Source organism: Manacus candei, unplaced genomic scaffold (assembly GCF_025592945.1).
Source record: "Manacus candei isolate 608988 ecotype Guabito, Panama unplaced genomic scaffold, ASM2559294v1 h1tg000042l, whole genome shotgun sequence".
Classification (NCBI taxonomy): Eukaryota; Metazoa; Chordata; class Aves; order Passeriformes; family Pipridae; genus Manacus; species Manacus candei.
This window is the reverse complement of record NW_026138090.1, coordinates 5975869-6000081: the sequence shown is the minus strand read 5'-3', so window position 1 is coordinate 6000081 and position 24213 is coordinate 5975869. Positions and strand designations below refer to the sequence as shown.

The window sequence follows — 24213 nt, the reverse complement described above, 5'->3', positions numbered from 1 at the left end:
CTCTATCTGAGTACCATGGAAATTTGTCAATATTTTTTATGGCATTATTAATCACATAAAATTAAGAAATGTACTAAAAGAATGAAAAAGGAAAAATTAGACAGTTAACACTAATTCAATAAAAAAGTCATACAGAACTATCCAAGCTGTCCCCTAAAGCAGTCAACACAAATTAAGTAACTATTATCTTCATCCTACACTCACTTTAAATAGCAGGCAGTGAGAATAGGATGTGTGTGCAGCTGAGTAAGGGACTGTCCAGATTTTCATTTTGCTATGTCAGCTGGCTCAGAAACAAATCTGCATTTCCTCCTGGGGAGATACAGATGTACTTTTTAAATAACAAAATAGCCAATATGTCTCTAAATATGATTATCATAACCACATATAACTTGTTGTACAACTATGCTCAGCTTCATAGGTAGGGCAGAAAGCCAGAAAATGTGGTGAGCATATCCTCTTCCTCAACCCCTTGACCTACGAGTGTGATGTTTATCTTCATGCTGACATTCCTAAAAATCTATATTTCCCCCTTGAATCAAGCTACCATATATTGAGAACAGAATAGCAACTAGTGTTCCTTTGCCATTTTAGAAACATTTCTTTTGTGGCACACATCACCTTGCTTTTGCTTTCCTTTTGGATGCCTCTGTCCCCATTGAGTCCACAGTTTATTTCTGACTGTGTGACTTTCTGCAGCCACTCCTGGTTACATGTTAAAAAAAATCTTGAGGAAACATTGTGGCTCGTGGTTTCGGATGTCAGTTTTACTATGTCCCTGAGGTTCAGACATGAATGACATGCTGACCTTTGAAGTAGCATTGTCCCGGGACATAGCTGAGATTTTCTATTAGTGTGAGGTTTGCCTTTAACAGAAGAGGAATGTTCAGATAGACTGATTGGTGCTTGGCCCCTGGCTAGGCTAAAAGTATAGCTTTCCCTCTCAGGCCTAATTCCTAGCACAGGAATGCAGAGACAAAAGGAAACACAATAGGGAGATAAATCTAGCAGAAGTTATTCCAAGCAACTTTATAGAAGTTTGAGCTATAAATTGGAAAACACTTCTTCTTTTGGTTGTTTCATCCATTTTTAACTGTACCTAATATATCATTAAAATACAGAATTCTACTCTGAAATTTAAATGGATTGATGAGTATGTTTTTCTTGGTGGAAATGTTTCATGAAAGCTCCAAAGTAATAGGATAAGGTATAGCTTATCTTCTTAGGAGGTCTCTAATCAGCATTCATATGCAACTACGATTCCAAAATATTTGGACCCCTGCTGAAACAAATAGAAGTGTTGTAGGAACAGAAATGCACTAGTGACCTCAGAGTAATTTTCAATATTCTTAAGTGTTGCTTCCAAGTGCTAAAACCTTTTCAAGTGGTGTCTAGCTATTTTTCTATGATATCTGGGGATAAACTTTATTCTTTATTTTTCTAAGCAGGGGTTCTCCTTCAGTGAATCTCATAATATTAAGGAAGCTAATTGAATTAAGTAATTGTAAAAGATACTCGAGACCAAACCCATGAAACCAAACTTATCTACTGTTCAGAATGTTCAATATCATTGTAATTTTCCCATCCCATTTCAAAATATCTTCAGAAATGAGATGTAGTCAATGTTCCTTTACATTTAGTTTTCAGATAGGAACTTCAAAAAAGTAACTAGATGTGGAAGGAGAGCTCCAATCAAGAAGTAGATGGATACAGTCAAAATATGGTAAATACATGTAGTTGCTTTCTGACAAGCACAAATGACTGTAATGGTACACAAGATAATGATCTGAAATATTAAATTATTAAATTATTAAAATTATCTCTTATTAGCATTTCTCTCTTCCATTTTCTAAATCCTAGGAACAACAAACAGCAAATAACATACTTAAGCCCAACATTGCAGCCCAGATATGTGACCTAAACAAACAGAAGAGCAAAAAGCAGTGAAGCTCACCTGGAAGAAGTAACAATGTAAGGAAAAGCAGCAGAAAAGACCCCTAAACTACTCCCCTCAGAGGCACTCTAGTTCGGAAACTCACATTGCACAGTCACATTCTTGATTACAAAAAAGGAAAAAAAAAAAAAGGATGTGGTTAATTTTATAAATACCCATTTGAAAATTAGTTAGAGCATACAAAGATGTGATATGTGTGATATGTATCTACATATATATATATTTACATATATATATATATCTACATATAATCACAGCCTGTAACTTTTTCAGAGCACAGACAGTTGAGCCTGAGACTGCTAAAACTAGGAATTGATTTCTCAAGAGTTTGCCGCTCACTAACCAGACTAAATAATCCTCTGCCTTACATAAATATAAACTTTTTCTTTTTCATTTAGACCCATGTATGTTGGCTTATCAAAACCCCTGTACAGAAAAGAAAATTCTTCCAATGAACAGTGTGTGAAGACTGGTAGATACTTGCTAATACTTTGAAACCAGAGTATAAAGCATCAAAATTTGCTGAAATGGAAAAAATCTCAGAGACAGAGATTCTTCAATGTAAGAAAAACATTCAGTTGCCAGCATTTTCAATAAGCTCCAGGTTGAGCAACTGAGGCTTTGGTGTAAGAATACTTCCCTTTTAAAGACAAAGAAAATACAAACTTGCTTATAAAGGTAAACTTCACTGAAAGATAATGGCCCGTCACTAAATCCAGCAGCCCTGGCTCATCAATGCACGGTAGTATAAAGGAGGGTGATTCTGTGACCCTTTCTGACAACCTCCATGTCCTCTAAATTAATGTTCTTTCCTCCCCTTGCTTTCTAGTGGGAAATGTAATGGGAAAACTGAATATTTGAAAAGTAGAACTGAAAATGCCTCTTTGTCTATGAATGTAAAATAACCTGTGTTAGAGGACTCAGTTTTTAACATTAGGATTTTAAAATCAAAAAACCACTAACCAACAAATATTTTTACCCTCATCCATCACAGTAAACGGTACGAAAGCGGACATAATATATGCTAAATTTAAAGCTATTTTACCCTTTCATACTGATAGGAAATAAAATTGAAAATCAGACATGTTTTCATCTCTGTATAAACTGTCCATTAGAATAAAATATATTTTTGCTATGACTTCAGAACTAGGCTCATATCTGAGAGAATCTACAGAATGGATGTCAAGATTTTTTTCATTAGACATTTTCTGACTATTGACAGATTTCATAATCACATCATGATTCTTTCTGGAATCATGGAGTACAATCCTGCCAAGAAAAAGATGCATCTGCATAAAACATGGATTTTACATTGTAACATTTGTAAAATGATAAATTATCTACTGCAGCTTATAGGAAAATACTAGTATGTAAAACTGAAAAAGTGCAACTGCTGCTTAGAACAGTTTGAAAGTAGTTGTTATTACTGGAGTTCAATGAGTGTCTCCTAAAGTTCTTGGAATTAAGTGTAGTATTGTACTAAGCATAGCAGAAACCATATGATGGTGAAATATCTATATTATCTTTTTTCCCATAAATTATCACTAACATACCAAAAAGATATGCATACAAGAGAACAGAAGGAGAAACACAGTATCTACTATGCTGCTGTCATGACTGACATTTTAATTGGCTCACAAGCCTATGGGGACTGCAGTATGTTTAGACTTAATTTCCACATGTACAGTACAGCCATTACAACTAGTCTCTTCTGCATCTGGGAATTAGTTTATAGCATTGCAACTGCTGCTCATCTGGTCTTCTGCTGTCTTTGCCATGAACATGAATCTTGACAGAGAAGCTGTAGATGGATAAAATAGCTAGCAGATATTAATGTAGTCCCCTTAGGTATATTAGTGGAGAACATACCTCTGTAAGCAGAGGGAAGTCACAGTGTTTAGAACTGGAGCTAAATAAAATAGGGACTGCAGGCTTTGAGTGCTACTTCTTGTGTCAGAAGGGGAAAGGCAGGGTGGATGAAAGGTACTGTAGGTACAGCAGCACATACAAACAACAAGTGGTGCTGGAATCCATCTCATGAGGACTGCTGCAGTTCAACTGCAGCTTTCAGGGCACACACCCAGAGCAAAGACCATCTGCACTACAGCTGGATGGGACTTCTCCAGCAAAATCCCTTTCCTATACAAAAATTATGATTTGTCAGAACAATTTTTTTAAATTTAGTTTTAATGAAAATGAATAGTTTTCAAGAAGATTTGTGTTTGAAATTTTTCTCAGATAGATCCATCACAGACTATCCCAAAGGAGTACATTTGCCTTGACTGTACTTTTACTTAGACAAAACATGAGGACAGAGAATTAATGCATGTGTGTCATGGCCCAGTGAAGATAACTTTATATAAATATGCAACAACAATCAGAAAGACTGTATCTCTCCAAGGACAGAGAGTGCGCAGAGAGTGACATCCTTGAAGACACTTCACAAACAGGGCTTTGCCTCATTCACCTCTTCTTGAGGGATCACCATGAACCAAAACAAGGGTGAGATTTGGGCTGCAGTCTCTCACATCCCTTGCGATATAAAACAATCCTCCACAGAAATTCCATTTTTATATCCCTATTAAGCTCTCGTCCAATATTTAAGTGTTTGCACAAACTGAAACAATTGCAATAAAAACAATGAAAAGAGACTGATTTTATCGTGGGGTTTATTGGAGATGTGAGAGAAAAATTTTGTTTTGCTTTTTAATCATAGGTGATCGTCGTAACAATTGAGCTATTTTAGAGTATTCACATATCAGTATTGTTCGGAAAATAAGGCCATAGGTATTGGAGATTTTTTTCCCCTACCGTGGTTATCCTTTACACAATTTGATTTACCATGATGAAGAAAATAAAACAAACTTCTAAACCCTGAAATCTTTCAGAAGCCAGAGTTCCAGTTTTCCAGCCAACCCTCATCCACATGGAGGCCAAATGCTTTTTTTGTGTTATTAATTCAGTCTGCACAAGAGGTTGTGGTTCCCTTGCTAGAGGAACTCTGCTATGAAAAGTGGTGCCAGAAAATCTGACAAGTGCCCTCCCTCCCAGTACAATATTTTGGAGAAAGGAAGCCCAGAGCAGAAGGCAGGCTCTCTGCGGGTTGCTGGGGGATGGTTTGCATAGCGCTTACACTTCTTTGTGGTGTGGTTTGAAGGGGGAGAAAGTTGGAACATTTCAACAGCCCTTCTCTCTCCTTCTCCTGGAGTTTGTACAGCAAAGGCAGAGAAAGTCTAGCAAAAAAAGAACAAACCAATGTTGTGGCTTTCCTGCCTTTTCTACCACTTTAGAACAAGGTCTACCAGCAAATCCTAGTAGATCATGCATTACAACCAGCGTCTGGGAACACATATAGGAAAGGTTTTGGCAAGTACAATAAAACCAAATATTTAATGAGAATGAGTACTCAGTTTCAGATGTTGTCTTAAACCTCATTCAACGATATGAAATGTGTGGTTTTCTGTTATTGTTGTTTTTATTCCCCTTTTCCTGCTCCCCCACCTCCATTTTAAAATACTCGAGAACTATTTTTAATATTTCTTTCACCTTTCAGGTAAGGATATTACCAGTCAGATTGAATACCATGAACACAAGCATTAGATCTTGGGAAGATGATTGAAACCCTAATAAATTTGAAACCGTTTTCAATTAGTACACAGGAAATTTACTTTGTGAGCCATGACTTGTTTTATTAGTGCCCTGGAGGGCAATTTAGATTGGAAAAATCAGGACATCATTGTTTGCCAAAAAAGAAAACAGATACTTAACTTTCATCTATAGTCTGGGATACAGCCATGAAAATGGGACTAAAATATTATTGAGTATCAAAAAATATTTATACATTGGGGTCAGTCATAGTTCCAGAGTGTTGGAAATGACATTCATCCCATCCTAAATTGTGTGGTTAGCTTGGAAATTTGCCACTTGCTTTTACTTTTAAATGAACCTAAAGCAAACCCTTCATATTACATTTTTAATAGGTTCAATTAAGATATGGAAACAGTTGTTCAAGAAAGCAGCAACCTCCTTAAAATTTATCATACCTTCAGACCTTTAGTCACCTGTGTGTTCTGAGGGATTACATCATATACCCCACTGTCTAATTTTCTTCTCTGTTATTACTCAGGTTCTCAGCTGCCCAGAAATAAAAAACTTACATCAAAGGTATAGAATAGAGAGAAGAAGGTACAGAGAAGTGCTCCTTCCAATGAATAATCTCTTCTAAAAATATGAATAGCAACTTTTATTACTGCAAAATTTGTTCTGCCAATTGTAGTCTGGCTGGGAAAGTGAAGGAGAGGATACACCCAATGGAACAACTCTTAATATGTCTTTGCCTGACGTACACAGGTGTCAGCTACAAAAGTATTCCTTGTGTATTAACCTGCCTTGACCTCATCCACCTGAATAAGGGCCTCTTGCAGTGTGGTCTATAATTTTTCAATACTTTTTAATCATACCCACGTCAGTGCCTTTCACACTCCAGCAAGCTCCTTCAAATGATGCCAAACTCAAATTCAGCAGCACTGAAGCATGGCTTAAACACTTAGGGCTAAATTATCATAACTCTTTCTTGGTCATGTAAGGGAGGGAGAAGTCTTCCCTCCCTTTTCCCCCACTGTGAATGTAACTCCAGGGGGAAAGGACAGAAATAAGAGAAGACCCTTGTGCACCTTGCTCCATATGCAACAGCTGACACTTGAGGGGGAGATAAAATGCTCAAAGAAAATAGGAGAAGTGCTTTAGCCTTTGCACAGAAACATATACTGGAAGGATGCACCTCCAAACATGTATTCATACCATGTAACATTAAGTTTCATCTATGCAATAAGCATACTCTAATTAAGTAAAAGAGGCCAATATGAAAGAATTCAAAATATCTAAATAAAACTAATACTCAAAGTCAACTCTGAGAGAAGAACCTATATGAACAGTGATTGTAATTACTTCAGGGTTCACACAAGTGAAATCACCCCACAGTCGGTCACAGTTGCTACAAAAAAGGGAACATTAAAAAACAGAGTAAGGAATCTCCATATATATACAGATTTTGTGAGCCCATTAAAAGGCCTCATGGCTTTCCTTTGCCATCTGAAGTTTTCATCTTCAAAATTTGTACTTCTCAAATCAATCATAGATTGAGCTCTTACATCTGAAACTATTGCAGACATACAAGTATCCAGCCAAGAGCTTAACCTGCAAGAGTGAACTCTTGTAAATGATGCTTCTTCCAGAACAAAAAGGCTACCAGATGCGAAAAAAGCATTTACAGTTCAGAGCTGTAGTGTATCTACAGTTCTATCATGCATTTACATGATGGACATATCTGACTCTGAGGCAGAAATACCACAGTCTCAATTCCCAGCTCCCTAGGAGGGAGGACCCTGATGTGGCCATCCACCAAAATTTCCCAAATAAATCAAAATGCACAAACTAATGAGCCAGGTCCCACCTCAGTAAGCAGGCATGACACTGTCAGGACACACACCAAGGAGCAGAACTATAGGGCACATAACTGCCTTATTATAAGTGTGGTATCTACCTGTCTCCATCAGATCAGCTGTGCCTGGATGAACATCTAGCTGAGGTTTTAACAGAACCAGTAACCTAATCCCTCACATGAATTTCAGAGCAATTATTAGGGTCTTAAAGGAATATAGTAATTTTGCACAGAATTCTCAATTACTGGAATACAAACAGGAAGGAACTGTTAACTTTAACTTATTTAAATACATGTAAAAATAAAAAAGAAAGAAAAAAAGAAGAAGAAAAGAACTTACCTCAGACAGCCACAAGTGTTTAGTGGTCAAAGAAAAATTATCCAGTTTGATTGATGTCTTTTTTGATATTCCTAAAGGAAGATAATTTTATGTTTAAAAAAATACAACTAATTTACAGAAAAACACATAAAAGTATACCTACTTCTGAAAAGTAAATAAGAACATAATCAGTTACCATAGCATTTCTTTAAAGCATCCAAAGTCTTGACTATGTAACAGGGACCATTCTAAATTCAATAATATTTGGGAAAGTGTATGGCAGGGAGCTTGTGATGAAACACGGTCGTATTGCACTTATGTAAAATATCAGCCTTTTTGTGGTAAAGTTAATTAGGATTCTATCATTAACAGAAAAAAAAACCCAACCCCACCAACCTCCTCTGTCCCCCCAAAGCTTTAAATGCATTGATTTTTATTGAAATGAAGTTACATCTCCTAGGTAAGCCTACACAGACGATACTGAACTAAATTACTTTCAGTTTTTGAAACATTATAGCACCATTTTACTACGGCCCACTCAGTTAATCTTTCTTAGGAAGAGGTGGGGTAATTAAGGGATGTTTATCTGGGGAGGGGACATGCAGGTTTGTGGTGCTGTGTGAACAGCACACAGCACAGGTGGGCAGCCCTGCAAACACAACCCCATGTCAGGGAGGCAGCCAGAGAGACCCTGTGCCAGGGAACCTCATGTGCCATCAGCCAGAGCACTGCAACACACGTGGTCAGGCTGCCCGTGCCTAGGAGCCAGGCAGAACTCCTGTGCACTTTTTGGACTTGAAGGTCTACTCAAACACGTGTGTGGGCACCCACAAAGACTAACCCCAGCTAAGGAAGTTGATTAGAAAGCCAAGTTCAGACTGGAGTAGCTCAGAGAACCTAACTTTAAACTTCAACTGTAAAAGAGACTCACTCTTCACAGGAGAAACTAATCACTGACCTTCCTACACTGAACCCAAACTATGTGAACGCCTTTTCTCCACCCAGTCTATTCCTTTTTTTTTTTTTTTTTCCCACCCTGGAAATGTGCAAGAAAGTAAGGTAAATGATAAATATTTAAGACTTTCTACTACTCATTAGCAAGAAATTTGCTTACATAAATGGACTTTTCAAGCACTGGCACAAGCTTGCCAGTCTGATGACCATCACATTAACAGAGAGACCCTGGGCTGTGGTTTTCTGCTCTGGGGTGTGGAACACACCCCGGATCTCAAAATGCTAAAGAGTGACAGGGCAATGGATGAATAGAGAAAAATACTTTTCAATACTCTCTGTATGGAATGTATCCATGAAAGATCAAGTCCAAATGGAATTAAACCCAGTTTCATCTACAGTTGATTCATTTCACTGAACATTTCAAATTAAAGATTTCTGTTTGGAACACATTGACTGTGCTGGTTAATTTTGTTATATTTCTGATGGCAGATGCTATGGGACCCTATAGATTTGTAGGATTTTTAATATGTGCTTGCACAATGCCTAACATTCCTTGGCAAACAAGCTAGCAACATTCTCACGTAAAGTTATGCAAGGTCCTGTTTGCTACATGTGAGTATAGTTTTTTAAAAAGTTTCTGTATTTGGTTCATGATTTACAGTTTTCCTGAAGCGCTCTGGCTTTCTAAATGTGACTGACATAGGAGGAACTACACTAAAAAAGTTTTGAAATAAGGAAGAAACAAATGATATTACGGAATGCTTTTCTTGTGCAAAAATACTCTAAGAAGTTTGCAGAGAAACATTCTAGTCTCTAGTTTTTAAAGAGCTGGCAGAAAAAAACGCATCCAGTGGAAGAAACAAGGGTTGTGAACTTGCCCACATCAGCTGTCAAACAGAAGCCAACATGCACAATTAAAATAATTAAAAGAAAGTTTCAATATATCAAAAACACAAGAGTTGATCTTCTGTAACCTAGACTGTCAGTGATTGAAAATGAAAGAAATTACCTTATCTACTAAAGGGAACAATAGCTCCTGATTTGCTCTTCAGAAATATTTTTTTTCCTAGTGATGTCCTTCTTTTCAGGCTAAAGACAAATTTCAGACCTTACTCTGCTTTCTGTTAAAATCTGAACAAAACCCAGTGAAGGAAGTGGAAGACATTTCAGAGGACTGTGGAAGCAGGATCCAAACTTGATGCAAAACATCAAATCTAACAGCCCTAGATCTGAGGAGGCTAACAGAGACCATTTAAGAAGTGAACTGATACAGAATTCATTAAAAATACCTCTATGGATTATTATGTTTTATCTTTTCTTAATCTGATCGTAATCTATTATTTGGGAAGACAACTGAGAGTGAACTAAGAGTATTAAGCAGGTTTACCATTCCAGTTCTGCTAGAGCTTTATTGAACACTACACAAGTTCTGTGAACATCCTGCTAATCCAGTCCTATCTGGACAACGCTTGTTTATTTTTCCTAAAATAATTTAAAAAAAGACCCCCCACACCAAACTGGTTTTAATAGACTTTAAATTCAAAGTTTCTCTATTTCCTGCAATATATATGCACATAACTGAACTATTGACTTTAAGATGCAACAGCTGAAGAAAGCATATTTTGAATTATAGTAGAATTTGAGTGATATTAAAATATTATTATTGTGATGCTTCTGTTAAAGTTCTAACAACACTTTCCAGATATATAGAAACAGTTGTATTTTTAGATTTGAATCATCCGGACAGAAAAGTATTCTCCATACAAAAGTTTCCAATTAAAATTCTGAGTTAAAGATACTACACTTTTTGAAAATCACATGTGGAAAAGGTCTAGAGTTATCTTAATCCACCAAAAAAAAAATAATGTCAAGGGTTTCTTCTTTTTTTAGACTGACGTTCTAGCATCACAGAAAATACACTGAAAAAAGAAAATGTCAAGTTTTTTTAAGATTCTCAGGAGGGGCATCAAAAGTTTAAGCACCCAACATTATTAATCTCTTCTGAAATTCCTATGCAGGTGCATGCACTTCTTTCTTATGCGTATGAAGCTCAACCTAAACATCCCAGTAATAAATAGAAAAAGTACCACTGATTTTCATCTTTACTAGTCCACCTCACTAGCCAAGGACGGACTGATAACATTCTTGTAACTCTTTCAGATATTTTATTCAAACAATTATTTTATATCTTAGACATAGAGACCAACCAACCCACCCACCCACATGTACACACACATAGGTATGCAGAAAGGAAAAATAATCTTTATTAAACAATTTGTAGGATCCTCACTGCTTTCTTCCTGTGTGCTCCCACTACTTCAGGGCCAATCACAGGAGCCAAACTACCTCCTGCTGCTTTTTTACAGCTGAGGTTTCTCAGTCCTTTATAGGCACCGTTTGACCCCTTTCCAGCTGGCTCTGATAATCCAATATGAGCAGCCAAGTCCAGATCTAGCTCCCTGCTCCTCAAACTGCTCTAGGATTGAAAGGAGTAGACCACCCTGTTAAATGTCCTAAGATTAAACCAGTAAAAAATTTAATAGGAAATTCTCCTCACTTTATTTTTCTTATAAGGCAAAAGAGAGAGAGAGAGCAGAGGGGGACCTTTTGCAGATATGATTAGCCTTTACTCAGTTGAAAGTCCAATTTGGAAATAAATTGTTGAGCTGTGAGCTTTTGTAGATATACAGCAATTATAAGTTAAGCAGATAGTTTGCATGCACTTCAGTATGTTAGCATGTTAGTAATGTGGAATACTCCACATATAAAGTGTTAGTTTTGGTACCTATTTGATTAATGGGCTTACACAGGCTTGAAATAAATTCAGATGAAATAACTCCATCTTTCCATGTTTAAGCTTTTTTTTTTCAATCTATGATTATTATATTTTATTTACAATTTATGATTGAGAGGTCTTAGTGATAGGTCAGAGAGAATTCCATGAGCTCATGTTATCTGAGCTACTGAGCTTGAGGTGAGATAGGACCCCCTGGAAGCAGTGACTGTGTTTCCTTAAGAGCAAGTGAGAAGTCCATACCTATGCCACAAGCAGAGAGAAGATCTCTGGGTCGATGGAGGAAATGTGAGAAGGAAGACTGAGTTCGTGAATGCTCAGTCCTTGAAAAAGTAGAGAGCAAATGTGGAGAAGCAATGGAAAAGGAGATTTGTCCCAGGTAACAGGAATCCCAGTGCTAACTGGAAGCAAGATCTTCATCTGAAAACTATACTGGGCAACAGTGAGATTTCAAACCATTTTATTTTAATTTACTTAACCTAAGATTTCTGAGCTTTCTCTGAGTCACTGTTTGCTTGTTTGTTTGTCTATTTTTTAATCAAATGCAGCTTTGAAGATCTGTTGTTTTTTTTTTCTCACTCTAAGAAAAATTTGGACAGGCTTACATCACAATTATGCCTGACTTAAGTGTCCTGTCACAGCACTTCATCAAGTACATAAATCTAGAGATGTGAGTGAATACATTTTCATAAAAATATTCCTCGCTGACTCTAAAAATCAATATTTGCATAAGCAAGAAGTCCTAAGAGGTGATGTTTGGCTTTCAACCAATGTTAGAAGTGTTTGTCACAAAGTCTTGAGACAAGCTGCAAGCAGATAGAAAGCTATGTAAAACATATTTTTGTGTTCTGCAGGAATAAACTCTATCCCAGACATAATAATTGTATGATGAGAGTAAGTATTCTTTCAATGGAGAAATAGCACGTTATTGTAGGTGTCATTTTTATTCCCCAAGACACCTCCAAAGGTGTGTTTCTGAAAACGTGACTTTTCAAAATTAGACTCAAAGGCAAAGTCTTGGCTTGTGTTTGGACAAAGTACATTGAATTCCTGTTAGTCAGGTTTCGTGGTCTCCAGTTGACATAAACATTCTCAGAAGCTATGTTATCCAGACTATTGTGTGTGTGTGTGCATAAAATTTTGGAAACCCACCAGCAAGAAGAGAGATGTAGAAACATTTCCTTTTCTTAGAAATTATTGATGAAAATGAACACGGGCATTTTCAGAACTGGTCTTATTAATGAAAGCCTTTCCTTGTTGGTTACATGTAAGGGCAAACACATTATTCCCAATGAAAAACAGCTTTGTAAGAGTGGAGGAGGAAACCTCATGGGTGGTCTTCGAAGAATATAAAAACAGAGTTTTATGCCCTAGTTGCATTTAAAAAAAAAAAAAGAGGGAAGCCAATGGCTACCTTTAGAGCCCAAAGGCATAGGAGTAAGATGCCATATTTAAGTCCAAGAGGAACTATGTTCTGTCCTCCCCAGATTGATGTGGAGAAATGCTGTGCATTTTCCAAATCTGATTCTAAGTGAATGAGATGATTCTATGCATTTTGTTCCCTGAACTGGCTGATGCGAGATTGCTGTGGAGGTGAGACCCAAATGAAAGTTTCTTTTACCAGCAGAGTCTAAATTGACTGCAACAGTCTTTGAAATATCCTTGAACAGAGGTCTCCATTTGGTATTTTGGCGGTAGCAGGAGCCCAGTCTTACACTTGAGCAATTTAGTACTTTACAGAATTTGGCATTCTGTGTCTAATTCATATTTTTTAAATTTTTGCCTCTGCTACCTGGAAACCATGTACTGCCGTCTTTGAATACATATTTACTGTGCAGATATACACACATTTCTGCTCTTTATAACTTGGGATGATTAAATTTTCTGGTATTTGGGAGATCAATAGAGTAATGAATAATAGAGTTTTCATTCTGGTATAAATTTCATTCCATTTCAATACACTGGCAAATACTAGAATATGGAGAGAGAAGAAAAAGTAGAAACCTTCTCCTAGGGCATGCTACAGATTTTAGCAGAATAGAGAGTAGTTTCTAAACTGTTACCCTTGATCAGCTTTGCTTAGGTCTTTTAACATTTATTTTGTGGTGTCATGCAGAAAAATCACTTGTGATAAATATTCTCTTTTCAGCTCTTTTGGTTTATGCCTTCCAAATAAAATTCCACTGAGTGGAACAACTGCATTTCCTCTGTATGCAGAATTGCTTAAGACATTTCTGATCGTTCTGTGATAGAAATACATTATGAATGAAAGAGATGCAGAAGCAGATATAATTGTAGATTAACATAACCTAATGCTACGAGGTATTTGACTTATATCAGAGGCAGTGACTGAATCCATCTCCCATGCCTCCTACTCTTTTTAAGCTTCCTCTAGGCTCATCTAAATACACTATTGCACAAACATCATCACATAACTTTGTCCTGACTGTAGAATTACCAATTGACTACTCTGTTCTCACTGATGCAAGACCTTCCCTTTCCTTATTAAGTCATCTTTCCTGCCAATAGATGTTACAGGACATGCGATTTCCTTCTGAAAAGGTCATTAAATGTGACAAATACTTAAGTACAATTTGCTTCCTCCCTGAGGCAGGGATCCAGAAATTTTGCACGGGAGCCTCTTGTGTCATGTTCTCCACCAGCCAGTTTGTCAGGTCCAGCCAGCACGAGTAGCATAAACTGACTTGGAGAGATACACCTTTCAAAGTGATTTATTATAGCTGTAAACAAAGAACAACAGTGGGGAAAAGATTTTAAGTTCTTCACTGACTGGGTTTGTTTTTCAATTCAGTGAAGTATTCTGCTATCATGCTATGTTATTTCCTGCCCTGCAGAGATGTTAACCAGTGTTCGATAAAAGAAATTTCAATCCACATTAATGACCTTGATCTCAAATTAAGTCAATTAGGACTCCAGTCCATTGGAAAACATTGAGTCCTAAATTACTTATTAATATACACTTGAATATAGGAAATCTTGCAACTGAGTTCAGTGCAAGTGTTTTAAGCCATTCTGTTCTATCTCAAGCAATCTTGTATTTATAATCAAATCCATTGGACAAAAAGTGAAAAGTGTTACTTAAAATCTTACCACATTAAACACAATCTACAACTGTATTAAAGAAAATTAATCTGCTTGTGATAATTCAGTAGCTTATATTAGTTTAGTTAGATGGTCTCCATCAAATTCCAGTACTGATACTGTCCATGTTCTCTTTACTATGGCTGGTACTTTTATTGGAAATTTTTATTTTTCAAATAAATGTGAACCTGCAACAATTTTTAGCCCTTAGAAATGTCCTGTTCAAAGTAAAGAAACATTACAAAAATAAAATAATAATGAAAATAACTTCCTCTATTTCCATACACTAATTTTTGAATAGAAATAAAAAATACCTAATTTCCTTGACATTTAATTCAGAATTATAGTATATTTTTAGGAAGAAGCCTGTACCTTCTTTAAAAATAAAACAGACTAAATATTTTCTCTGGTCAAGAACAACCCTGAGCATCTATACAGAAGAAACTGATAAGGATTTCTATAATGACTGTTAATAAACTAGGTCTTGTAATTGAATAATAACTCTTAGCTTAGTGGAAAAGAAAATACGGAAACAAAATATTCTATGCTTCATTGTAGAGCAAAATATCCTCTTACAGGGAGGATATTTAAAAAAAACAAAACAGTTTATTCTCTGATTGTGTTCTGTCGTAAATCACACAGGCAGATGTGTGCCTTAGTCACGCATCAAGATTCATTACCATTTCTTTAAGTTTATATAACACAGGCTAAAGATTACTCTTTTTTATTGTGGCTTTTTTTTTCATTTTATAGTAGAGAAAATGTAGTATTGCATGCATTTTTCTTTGTTACAGCACATCTGTACAATAAAAACAATATTTACATCATGCAATTTTCTGCTCTTATGAAGAAAAATCTAGTGGTAGCTGGGTCTGCTTGTTCTCTTTCTAAGAACATGTTTTGGGGAAGGTCCTCATACAGGTTAAGATATTGACAAAAGTTTTTCATTGCATATTCTGCTACACACACGTACACTTTTTTATTTTAAAAATTGGTTGATGGACAAAATCTTAGAAGATATGTATCATGTATGTATCTGGAGAATAAATGTTTACCAATTTAATAATTAAGCCTTGTTGTATTCCTGCAGCCATGAGTCAAGGACTTTTAAATGTCAGGATGTGTATGATGCACTAGACCAGCCTGAAATAGAAGTGGGATTCTTCCTCAGTATAGTTCCTTACCAAAGAAAACTTTGGGAGGAGAGTACATGCATCAGGGATAGTGATCTGACCTCAGCCATTATTGCCAGTCATAACTGGCATCAAGAAGAGATTAACATGGGGTTACTCAATATTTCTATTAGATAGAGTTCAGATTTGACATTAGTCATGGGTATAAAGTAAATTTTGACTCTGCTTTGGAATTCAAGCTCCCTCAGTTATCTGCCAGTTCCAATGAACTTACAAAAACAAGATTGTTATATTGCACAAAGGAATGAACACATGGCTGAGACAAAAGAAACCTAAGATTTAGCTGAGGAACTCATAGTGAAATGAACAATGTTCATCTGTGTTTGAGACTTACCTATTTAGCTTCACTTATTTAAAAATGAAAAACAAAGTGAATATCTAATGCATCATTGAAGTAGCAGTCACTTCATATAATTTCTGCAAGTAAAGTAGTTGATGAATGGTTCTCTTAGGCAATCTCATGACAAATGCTCTGTATTACTACCACCATCACAAAGTTGCCTTGTTTTTCCACAGAAAAGGGCAAAAATATAAGAGATGTGAATTTGCTTGTGAAAATATTAGACTGCATCAAGTTTGGTAAGGAAGAACATTTCCTGTATCAGTCCAAGAACGTTGGAAAAGTTAATAAAATATAACTCGGAGTGCTTTTGTCCTATCATAGTACAGTTCACAACATAGTGGATCCTGGCTTGTTGGTATCTTAGTAGAAACAGTAATCATAATATCTTAGAAACATTTAACTTAGAAATTTATTGGTGTGTCACACACTGTGCTTAGTCCTCATTTATTTTTCCTCCTAGTCAGAAGAGAAATGGGACAGATATTTCAAGAGGGTTTTTTTTCTTAGAAAATATAAAAAATAATAATAATAAAGAAACTTACAAAAATTTTCAAGGTCTTTTAATTTTTTTTTTCCACAGAGGTAAATTTTTCCACATAGCTGTGATGTTTATGTTCATTCTGACTCACATTGGAAGGAAAGGAGGTGCTAATATGCATGATCAAATCAGTTCATAAATTTACTTCATTGCCTAGTCACACCATCAACACTTCTTTTTCCACTGAATTTGTTTCTCATTATTTCCTCTCTTCCACCTCACCCATGAGTGGTTTTAAACCTACACCAATCAAAAAACTCTTGCGAAAACATCCCCATGCAAAGAAGCATTTTAAAAGCAAGGTGACTTACCTTGTGACAATCCTCCCCCAAAATGGGAGACTTTTGTACTTTTTTTGAGCAAGAAACTCTCCTCTGAGGCTCTCCTCTTTCTCTGCCTGTCTTATGCTGTGGCTTTAACCTCTGCCATCATTATAATTTCCCTAACCAAGGACTATGATGTCACAACATTTTCATGTTATGATGGACCTCTTTGTGTTCTGAACATAATTACTACTTCTCTGGGTGTAGTTATGCAGTTGTCAAAGAAAAAGAGATTATATAAAAATAAGGAAACAAACTACACTGTCTGGTTTTTGGCCTGTTTATTCTTTATGTTTATATTGTTTGACTAAGAAAGTCTCTGGCACATGGAAGCATTTTGCCATCTGAAGGCATCAGAAGGTAAAGAGGTGATTGATTTATTTCACCTTTCCCTACTGAAACCTGTTATTGGTTGAAACACAAGAAAAACCGGTATATCTACTGCATCTCATTCTACTGCTTAATCAACTTCTTTCTATGCTCAGTAGAAATTGCATATTAAAATTAGCTATAATATATGCCTGAGTAATGACGCAGAGTATATAATACCTATATTCTGGCTTTCTTTGTGTCAATGAATATGTTTTCCTGGATAAATGACTTTTGGGGCTGCAAAGTCACTGAAAATAATCTGGTAATAGGAACTCTGCTCAAAGAAACATTTTTATTGCAAGCTTCACCATTGGAAGAAATTTGGGCAATCTCTGCTACTTTGGAGTTTTAAAGCTAGATTTCAAAAGCTAATTTTATCTCAGCTGGTGATGGGGTCTCCCAAAAGAGGAATCCCAAAGAAATCAGCTTCTCGGTCTGCAAACAAAATATCTGAGCCAAGTGATCAGGGCTGAAATCAAAGCTCTGCTCAGGTCAGGAGAGTTTAACCAATAGTTGCACTTCCTCACCAAATGCTGCAGATGTTTATTTTCCCTGCTGGAGTTCTCCACATCTCCCTCATTAGCCATAGATGAGATGACACTTAGTCCAAGCAGCTGTGAAAACTGCTGTGCTAAGAGTGCATAATCCCTACTGACATGCCCTGGCAATGACCATATATCTGATGGGAACCCTGTTTTAGGTAATCTTATGCTCTGTCCTTCCCTCTCTGCCCACACTGAGGTCTACACAGTTAAACACAGGGTAATCTCTCTCTCTCACTCCAAAGAGAAAAAGCATCTCCGCACACCTTAGCCTGAAATAAACAGAGCTCAGCCTTGACAGTCACCTATAGATTGGATCTGAGTGTAGTCAGAGAGTAGATGTGCCCTGTGTGGCACAGAGAGGTGATGAAATCATCATCATCAACCTGGAAATGAAGGTCAGACATTCAGTCTTCACAGAGCACCATGAAACCATCTCAGTTTGCTTGAGGTGATTTGAGTCACGGGGTGTCAGAATGAGAGCACCAAACCCTGCAGCAAGTGGTCATCTCCAGAGCCATAACAGTGGCTCTATATGTGCCTCAGTTACCTTTACAATACTGACACTGGCCTGTCGTTACCTAATGCAGCCAAACTGAAACCCAGGGAACTCGTTTGTGCCTGCAATGATTGCGTTGGAAGTATAATCGAAGAAGAAAGTTCACTACCAAACATCTGCCAGTTGCGTGAGTTGTGTTTTCATTGCTTTAGCTCACACACCAGTAGGAATTTCTTGGTTTGTCAGCTTGAAATAAAACTCAAGGAATCTAAATCTTTACTGAACTATTTGAATGTCACAGCCCGTTCTTTGTTTTTGTTGTGTGTTTTCAGCTTGATGACTTAAAATATGGAAGGTGGGTGTGGTTAAACACCCTACTCCCACTCAGTCATCCCAAAATGTCTGTTCCAGGTTCTCCAAGGTCCAGGTGGTTTTGTGTCACTGCAGCAATGCTATGCCAGCTCCACAAGCTGAGAACAGGCATCCTGCTCTCACTCAGTTGCACATACCCTAAGACGTATAGTAACAACGTGGTGGAGAGGAGAACACCCTGAATAACACTGACTTCCTTCAAAAATGATTACAGAGCTTTGCTTCAAGCCTTTGAGCCAAAGGACTATCTGGCATACTAAAACAAATACCTTCCCCAGACTCAATCCTACCGGTTCTAAACAGGAACATTTCAGGACGCATGATACCATAGAAAATAATTTGCTTTCTTTGCAAAAATTCCTGGAATAAAATAATGAACATCAGATGTCTATTTCTTGCTAATATGCTGACACTGCATAAAAAGAATGTTTCAACTCTCAATCCAGAACAGCATTTCCTACTCTTCATGCCACAGACTCATAGAAGCCACAATTCAACCTCATGTCATGAGACATTCAGACTTCAGCTAAGATAGTTCCATGTCTTCTGATGAAATTTCTGTAACGAATGAACAGATGTAGACATTCAGTCCACCTCAGACCCCTTCTGAAGGAAAAATTACTAGCAAAATTCTCCTGCAGTGTTTACTTTTCTGACCTCGCTGCCTTCAAAGAAGGTCTGAAGCCGGGAGGTGATTTAATCTCTGGTTTTCCTAGCCTATTATTTCCCATATTCCTCATCATCTTGACATTATATCTGGTGAGAATTCAATCAGGTAATGATCATAGAATCATAGAATCATTTAGGTAGGAAAAGACCTTTCAGATCATTGAGTGTAACCGTACACCTAACACTGTCAAGCCCATTACTAAACCATGTCCTTAAGCACCACATAGAATCATAAAATCATAGAATGGTTTGGGTTGGAAGGGACTCTAAAGATCATCTAGTTCCAACCCCCTGCCAAGGGCAGAGTTCACTATACATCTACATATCTTTTAAATACCTCCAGGCATGGTGACTCCACCACTTCCCTGGGCAGCTTGTTCCAATGCTTATCAACTCTTTCTGTGGTTTAATCTTAACATCTGATTTAAGCCTCCGCTGGCACAACCTGAGGCCACTTCCTCTCATTCTATCACATTATCTGGGAGAAAAGGCCGACCTCAGCCTTGCTACAACCTCCTTTCAGGTAATTGTTGGGAGTCATAAGGTCCCCTCCCCAAGTCTCCTTTTCTCCAGGCTAAACACACCCAGATTCCTCAACTTCTCCTCATCAGACGTGCTCCAGACCCTTCCCCAGCTCTGTCACCCTTCTCTGGACACATTACAACAGCTCAATGTCTGTTTTGAAGTGAGGGACCCAAAACAGAACAAAGGATTTGAGACATGGCCTCACCAGTGCTGAGTACAGGAGGACAATCACTGCCCTTATCCTGCTGGCCACGCCATTGGACTTCTTGGCCACCTGGGCACACACTGGTTTATGTTCAGCCAACTGTTGACCTGCACCTGCAGGTTCTTTTGCCTAGGCTGCTTTCCAGACACTCTTCCACTGTCCTGTTGCTCCGTGTGGGGTTGTTGTGACCCAAGTGCAGACCCCAGCACCTGGCCTTGTTGAACCTCATGCAATTGGCCTCAGCCCATGAATCCAGCCTATACAGATCCCTCTGCAGAGCCTTCCAATCCTCCAACTCAAATAATGTACACTCTGATTTGTCACAATTCTAACCCCCAATTTTAAGCTACTGATTTTTTCTGCAGATTCTACCTGTATTTTTCATAGCTGTATTTCTTAGCTGTGTTCATTCACTGCATAAAAGCTTATTGGAGGAAATGTCATGCAAATTTAGACAATCTCATTGCTCTGCAATGCAACTAATACACAAAGACAAACCTATTGAACTGAATCACTTTTAAGTTAGGCAAGAGGAAATTTATCTACCATGCACCAGTCCTTTTAGGCATGAGACAAACTGAAACTGATATCAAATGAAGTATGAGAGAAAAGCCAACATAGAAGTTCAGTATGTGGTAAGTGAAGCAAGGTGAGAACTCATAGAAGTTAGATGCTAAGGTTAATTCCTTTCTTCATTAAGTAAGAGTCACATAGGGACTTACTTATCTCCGCAAAACAAGAAGATAATTTTTTAAAAGGCAAGTTGTTGAAATTATCCCTGACTAGACGTTTTAATAAAAATTAATGTCTTTATTTTTATCAATAGAGTTCCATTTGATATATTTTCACTGTGTGATTTTACTCTTGTGGACAAACAAATGAAATATCAATTTTTACTCATTCTGTCTCTTTCATGTCTTTTGATGAAGTATGTTATTTTTTCCAGTTTTATAAACTTTATTGCTTCATCTTCAAAAATATCCAGGCCAATATTTGAGGTTTTATCCAATCTAAATGTTGATAAAATTGGAGGACAAAACCAGTGCAGAAAAACAGTGCTCTTTTTCTTATATGTAATCTAAATCTGAGAAATTAGTTTCTCACTTTATGCTGAGGAACATACTGATTAAATATTATATATCTTCATATTTATCTCAATATAATATCACAGGTAAAGCAAAAGATGGAAACTAACATGCACAATTCTTGTTAATAGATTTTATTTGCTGTTTCGTCATGTTTTTTTCTTCTGAGGGAAAATAACTTCACAGTCAAAAACTGTTACAAAAATTGCTGTTCTTTGCACAACCAATCTTTTCCAAAGGTGAAGATTGTTACCACTAGTTATGGTGCTAATTAGCATTTCTTTGTTTCCTTGGACTCTCCCTAACATGTGTTATGTCATCTATTAAGTTTCAGGATCTTTGGAAAAGAAACCATCATTTTGCTCTGAATTCATGAAGTATCTGCCACGTTATATTCATATCATCCTAAATAAAGTATAGTCTTTCTTCCTTTTAGGTAGTGATCTGTCCCCAGAAAAGTCTCAGTATATTTCCAGTTTCAATGTTGATATTGCAAAAACTCATGGAAATACATTCTTATACTAAAAGTATTGTGCTAGCAATCTAGTACAATAGTTATAAGTAGAGGTAGTCATCTATTTTTAATGTCAGAAAGAATCCAGAGATCAATGTACAACTCACATAACAAGTTAAAATGTGCTACTATTGCCATGAGGGACATCCATGGGACTGAAGGAGGAGAGGATGTGAAGGGTGGATATACACAGGCATTTTACACTGAAAAAATACTGTGGTGGTAAGCAACAATTTAGCCTAGGTTTTAAGCAGGATCTGATGAGTCACACTAAGCTGCTTTGCAAGACGTGTGACTGCTACTGCAAACCACAAGTTGGCATTTTTTCTCGGAGTAACTACAGAATTACCGTGTCCTGCCATGTTATATCACATGGTTATCATATTCTTGAGGCCACTCCTTGAAAAATCTAAGCCATTTTTAATGTATAGTTCACTGGATTTATAATATTTTCCTTTCATATGCTAAGTGTTTCCAGGAATTAACTACTACCTTTTATTGTAGCAGTAAATTGTATAGTAAATGTGGGTTTTACTGTCTTTTTATTGACAGTGTCTAAGAACAAGCAAGGTTAAAGAACAATGTTAAAAATATCATCACATGGCATACAGGATGTGGTTACATTTAAATTCAGAGTTAGTGACATTTTTTCTAATGTAATTAGGACTCATTGTTTTTTTTTTATGTTAAATACTTCCTCTGTAAAATGAGGATAAAAATATTATCTTTCTGATGATGAAGGAAAATAAACTCTACTGTTGAAAATCTAGGCTTTATCATCCTCCTCCTCTTTAGTGGAATAAATCTTTATACGTGTTAAAATTATTCTCCCTATATATAATTCCCTATATATTTCAGCATTTGATAAAATAGCCCCTGGACTCCAGACAAAATTTTTTTTTTTTATAACTCACAATAATGTCTGTTTTTGTGCAGAACAACAACAAAAAAAGATCATTACTGTACTCATGAGTAACAAGAAGGTGAGACTGATTATGTTTTGTGTTCATCCACAGAAAAACTTGGAGGAAAGGATTAGGCTTATTTTTAGAAATAAAATGTGGGTTTTACTATCCAAAAGTTTTAAAACTCTTTCACCATACCTAGAAAATATGTACTGCAGCACGTTGTATAAGTGGCTTTTGTTCTAAGTTTTTTTCTGATTTTTATAAAACTTTCCTGTAGTGGCTTGAGCAATTTTAATAATTTTATAATTTTACTGCAGCATGCCTTTTTTCACTATTCCGGTGGAATGATTTCTGCATCCCAGTGGTACTTAGATAAGTGTTTTAAAGAGTTTCTTGAATTCAAATATAAAATGTAAATGAGACCCTTAACTAAATCAGAGATGCAAATAACATCCAGATGGATCAGTACACGTATTTCATAAACAGTCCCTATCTTTGTAATGGGTTAAATTAAAATCCTGGATCCAACATGCACTAAGTGGAAGTTTCAATCTTCTCAAATCATTATTTGGATCTGATCTGCGTGGCTGATGTTCATCTCTAGTCAAAAATCTGTTTGCCCAGAGGAAAATGAATCCCACTGTAGTCACAAATAGTTACACGTTTCCATGGGTGCCTGTGAAGCCAAAAGTTTACTCAGGCCATAGAAGCAACCTTGTCAGAGGGAAAAATATACAGATCCCATGCTGAAATTGTTTCCTGAATAAAATATTTCAACTCCTGGCATGTCTGGACTGCATATGGAATGAGCATATGTATGTTTGTGTGCACATGTTTATGTTTGTATCTAGTTTCCAATTCTAATATATATTAAAAAAAAGGATATGAAAAGAAACTTATGCATTTGACGTCACCGTCAGGAAGGATAAATGACCACTGCAGACCAAAATTTCAATTGTTTTCAATTTGTAAGGGAGACATTATATACAAATCTACATTAATTTTATATATGTATGTGCATGCATATATGTTCAGATAGAAGTATATTAAAACATATTTGTAACTGTATAATTTGATGGGACAGGGATTTTTTTTTATTCAAATATATGGTTATAATGCCAAACTCAGTAGTGGAAAAACTCAGCAATGTTAAAGCTAAAACTCTAAACTCAACTACTGAAATGACAGGAGATGAAGGGGGGTGACAGCGACAGCAGAGCCAAACTCCCCTTGGTAGCAGCAGAGAGCAAAACAAGGGTCAAAGAACACAAATTGCAGCTTGGGAGGCTCAGCCCAAACTTTAAGAAAAAAAAATTAACCAGAATGTTAGTGTTGGCAACAGTCCCACCCTGAGCAGGAAGCAGGAGTGAATGCACCCAGAGTTTCCTTCCAATCGCTATTTCTATGGTTCCATGATATTTATTAAAAAATATGTGCCAGGTATCCCATCTTGAAAAAAAACCTGCACACTGATACGAGAACTCAGGTGGTTTACCAAGACTTAGCTATGCATGTTGATGAGTAGAGCAAGAGGTAACTGTATTTTTTTCAGGCCACCAACA

General features: G+C 36.7%; 1 protein-coding gene across 1 annotated transcript in view; it reads right to left on the bottom strand.

The window, feature by feature from the left end:
* The window catches only part of SEMA3A (semaphorin 3A), a 281465-nt gene that overhangs the window by 232597 nt on the left and 24655 nt on the right, over positions 1-24213 (bottom strand). The window contains exon 2 of the mRNA XM_051795286.1: positions 7735-7805. The gene's annotated coding sequence lies outside the window, so the exon portion shown is untranslated. The remainder of the gene's footprint in view (positions 1-7734; positions 7806-24213) is intronic.